Below are 5,229 nucleotides of genomic sequence, written 5' to 3'. Positions count from 1 at the left end.
TAATATAATAAAGATTGTGTGTGTTTGGGAAGGAGGGGGAAGACTGAATGAATACTACACTTTCTTCATCTTTTCTGCAAATGGCTTCTTTTGATCCAACAAAAACAATGTTTTAGAAAAGTTGACTTGGGTAATAATTTTGTCAGCGTATGACCAGGATGAAGGTAATAGGTATTATTAATTCTATGTGTTATATTACGAGATTAACTTTGGTTTTATGAATCAGGCACCATCAGTCAAATCCATTCTGTTGATTTGATCTCCACCACACCAGCTTGGGAATCCTGGGAAAGTTATTTCTTAAGTCTCAGTTTCCCCAGCTGCAAAAGCACTGCTGAAAGGCAACCAACCATCCAAGAAATTTGGAAGCTCCCCCAGGGTGAAACAAGGAGGCCTGTGGGATTGTCAACATGACTGATGTACAGTAAAAAGCGTCTCAGAAGAGGTACAAGCCAGAGTCTCACTTCTGTACCTGCCAGGCTCTTAGACTACACTATGTAGGGTAGGCACACTGAACCTAGGTTTGCCACAGTCATCAGTAAAGCAATTAACAACTGCCCACTCAGCGTTGGCCATAGGGCACTGGAGACATGGAGTTTACACACTCTGATTTTGCCCTCGCTACAGTGAGAACTCTGAGATCAGAGACCACATCTTGTGCTATTTAATAGGCAGAAGGAAGAAAGGCGAGCAGATAGGCACTTAAGATCCTACACCGAGGGTGCCTGGGTGGCTCAGCTGGGTAAGCGTCTGACTCTTGATTTCGCCTCAGGTCATGATCTCACGGTTTGTGAGTTCGAGTCCCACATCAGGCTCTGCGCTGACAGTGTGGAGTCTGCTTGGGTTTCTCTCTCTCTCCCCCTCTCTCTTTGCCCCCGACATATGCGTTCTCTCTCTCAAAATAAATAAGCTTTAAGATCACACACACACAGTTTCAAGTCAGCGTAGAACACTGGTTCTCCAATTTGATTGTCAGAATCACTTAAAAAATGTCCTGAAATTACAATTCCTAAGCCCCAGCCTATACCTACTGCATCTGAAAATCTAGGCATACGGCATAAAAGCCTATATTTTGTCTATTACTGAGTGTTAAAAGCCTTTCAGGTGATGCTAAAAACCAGCCAGTTTGAGCAACCGTTGACTTTAGACAGACTACAGACTGACAGGCACCAAGGATGAAAATGAGTCAGACCCTATTACAGCCCACCGGGAACTCACCCTCTACTGATTAATGTTAATACAGTGTAGTACGTACTAAATCCTATAAAGGGTGACATAGGTAATTATGGTCCAGAGGTTCAGAGACATCAGGCCATTAGGACTGATTCCCCTACCCAAGTTATTTGATGAGGAAATAAGAATGTAAAGGGGCACCTTAGGGGGTTCAGTTGCTTAAGCATCTGACTCCTGATTTTGGCTCATATCATGATTATCATGGTCCTGGGATCCAGCCTCTCTTGTGTTGTTGGACTCTGTGCTAAGTGGGGGGCCTACCTGAGATTCTCTCTCCCTCTTCCTCTGCCCCTCCCCTGCTCAAGCTTGCTTGTGGGGGAGCATGCATGTGCATGCTCTCTCTCAAAAAAAAATGTAGGGGCTCCTGGGTGACTCAGTCGGTTACGCATCCAACTTCAGCTCAGGTCATGATCTCATGGTTTGTGAGTTTGAGCCCTGAATCAGGCTCTGCACTCTTAGTGCAGTGCAGAGCCTGCCTGGGATTCTCTCTCCCTCTGTCTCTCTGCCTCTCCCTCACTGTGCTCATTCTCTCTCAAAATGAATAAATAGACTTAAAAAAAATGTAGGGGCGCCTGGGTGCCCCAGTGGGTTAAGCGTCCGACTTCAGCTGAGGTCATGATCTCACAGTTCTTGAGTTCAAGCCCCACGTCAGGTTCTGTGCTGATAGCTCAGAGCTTGGAGCCTGCTTTGGATTCTCTCTCTCTCTCTCTCTCTCTCTCTCAAAAATAAAACATTAAAACAAATTTTTAAATATAGATAAGAGCAATCGATTCCTTATTTAGTGGTTTTCACTGATTCACAACTTTAAAAATGAAGAAATTGTAGTCATCATCATATCTGATCTCATTACTATATAGGTGAAGAGCTAAAACAATTCTTTGACAAGTTTTTACACAAAAGGCCATTCTTTGACTCCAATTACCATAAATTTTTAAAAAATAGCTTACCATGGATTAGAGGGCTTATAGGAAGAGACAGGAAACAAAGGGTAAAGATGTATGGGCCCCTCCTTGGTGGATCCTCCTACACACACACACACACACACACACACACACACACACACACACACACACTTGGTCATAAGACTGTCTAAAAGCTTCTCTTCAGGGAGTTGCCAACTTTGTGTTGATTTCACACATATATGACTTAATTCTTTATTCTTTGGACTACAGATTCTTTGAGGCAAGGACAGTGTCTGATTCAAGTCTGAACCTCCAGTGCCTAGTACGCAATCAATAAATTTGTTGTGTCAGTGGAGCGATATACATATATGCAGCCATACACACACACACACACAACACACACACAAAGAACTTGCCCTTGGTAATTGTGGGAGCTAGCTAGCAGTCTCTGAAAACATGTTGCCTTCACGTCTGAGGCTAGAGCTGAGGTCCACAGGGCAGGCCGGCAGGAAGAAGAGATGAATGTAGAGCGTGAGGCAGTGAGAATGAGCTGAAACCCACATGAGCTAAAGCCGAGGACAGACAAAACCCATGTCAGTTCTCGTTGCCTCTGGCTTTGGTGGTAAGGGCGTCCTGCGGAAGCCAGGGCCCTTTGTCACAGAGCTAAATACCCCCCCACCTGGCCCAGGGGTCTGCGAAGCTGCAAGGGATACTGGGGGAGCCTGCAGGGTGGCCGTAGGGCCCAGTTGCTGCTCATTGTCAGTGAGAGGGGGCAGTGGACTGGCAACAGTGTGGATGAGCTACAAAACGGTGCTGCCTCCCCTCTGCCCTCCAAAGCTTGCCCGAGTTGTTCTCGGGGTGTCCTCTAACAGGAAGCATAGACAAAGGCAGTTTGGGGAATGGAGTTTGGCTTAGCCAAGTTGACATGTTACAAAGCCACCGTCACCAGTTTAGAGAGAGGAATGGTTCTTTCGTTTTCTTGTGTGTGACATATACTATCTCTTAGCGTGGATCAAAGTTTTTCAGGCTCTACCCAATTGACATTTGGCACCAGATGATTATCAAGGTGGGGAGAGCAGTCCTGAGCACCATACGATGTTAACAGCTTCCTTGACCCCTCCCTAGGGGATCTAATAGCAACCTCTCCTCCTCAGTTTGACAAGCAACAATATCTCCAGATATCACCAGATACCCCTTTGGGGAGCACACTCATCCACAGTTGAGAGTCACTGGTCTAGATCATGTGCTGCTTGAGGAGAAGAACCATTAGTTCTTTTTCCTGGAAACCAACACGGTGTTTTACCCTCGGAAAGTGCTCAGTAATTAGTAGTTGAAGGCACCCGTATGTGCATAAAGAAATATTTGCCTATCACCAAAGTGACACACATACATTTAAAAGAAGGTGCTCAGCTCCTTAAATGTTTGAGTTCTGACTTCAGAGCACTGCTTTTCTTGGTCTAAATACTCTCCCAGATGATCTTCGCTGCTGTGGGTTTTTTTTTTTTTTTTTTAATGTTTATTTATTTTTGAGAGACAGAGTGCAAGCAGGGGAGGGGCAGAGAGAGAGGGAGACACAGAATCAGAAGCAGGCTCCACGCTCTGAGCTGTCAGCACAGAGCCTGACGCAGGGCTTGGTCTCATGAACCACGAGACCATGACCTCAGCCAAAGTCAGACACTTAACCAACTGAGCCACCCAGGCGCCCCTTCACTGCTGTGGTTTTAACGACTACGTTCATGACTCCTGTATCTTTATCTCCAGCCCAGACCCCTGCCCTGTCTGCTAAATATCTGTTCTTGAGCATTTCATTTGCATCTCAAAGCAACAATTCTGGGCTGAACTCTTCCAGTCCTCCATGCATGGCTCTCTTGAAACCCTGGTGTCAGAGAGTGCCATCATCTGCATCAAGCAGATGCAGAACTACAGGAAGGACGCTTGAGGACTGTCCTAACTGCAGCCCCTACTACACCCCTGCCCTTTCAGTGGCTTTCATCACACAGCTCCCACTGGCTTCACCAGACCCAGTATCGCTGTGCCCAGGATCTGGGAATCCTTGTCCTTGGCCCCACACACTCTTTCAAACCCTGTTCTTGAGTATGCTGTCCCATGTGCGTGGGAATGTTCTTTCCCTCCTGTTCATCAGGGTAAAAGCTTCTTCTCCTTCCAGACACCATTCAGGGCTCATGCTGTCCAGGTTCTTCATTCCTGATAGTCCCCCCCAGTTCATCGACAGCCCCCTCACACTCTCCCATAGCATCCTGTATACATCAGAATGGCTGCCCTTCCCCACATAACATTTCCTTCTTTCCCTCTGGACTGAGAACCCCTTGAGCTCAGAAACTTCATCTCATCCATGTTTGGACCTCTCCCCAACCCTGGGCCTGGAACCTAGGAAATGTGCACTGGATGGGTGCTATCATTGTCATGACGGTGTGACTGAATTATTCTGCTCAGGGCAAAGAAAAAGCTCCCCCCAACCACTTGAGAATCAAGCATCTGGAATAATAATAATAATAATAATAATAATAATAATAATAATAATAAAAAAATAACCCCAGCATTTCTTGGTAACACCCAGAGTAATATACATGCATAATTTCACTGAGTCCACAAAACAACTGACCAAGTGCTCACAACTGTGCATGCCTCACATGAATGCTGCTTTGTCTTCCCCCAGCTTTAGAGAGGCTCCTCTCCTCCCTGAAGGCCCCTGAACTCTGCTTGCCCCCACGCCTGAGCAAGCACGAAAGTGTCCCTTTATTAGTTTATCCAGGGAATCGGCTGACCACAGGGAGACACATTTCCTGTCAGACCCCAGTGAGCATGCCATGAGCTTGCCCAACTTCCCATTGCTGCCAAGGTCTGCTTACCCCGACCCGTGTAAAAAAAAAAAAAAAAAAAAAAAAAAAGCCTTTTCTGTTTGTTTTTGAGACGCCCGCAGATTCCTGAGATTGGAGATTTTCGTGTTGCAATAGTCCTTCGGAATAAAGTTTTTCCTTATCTAAGTCTGTTTTTTTTTTCCATCTGACACAACCCTGTGATATAGAAACTATGATTAGCTCATTGCGCATAAGAGGAAAATAAGGCTTAGAAA

This window comes from Panthera leo, chromosome C2 (assembly GCF_018350215.1).
Source record: "Panthera leo isolate Ple1 chromosome C2, P.leo_Ple1_pat1.1, whole genome shotgun sequence".
Taxonomy (NCBI): domain Eukaryota; kingdom Metazoa; phylum Chordata; class Mammalia; order Carnivora; family Felidae; genus Panthera; species Panthera leo.
Note: the sequence above shows the minus strand (reverse complement) of the source record.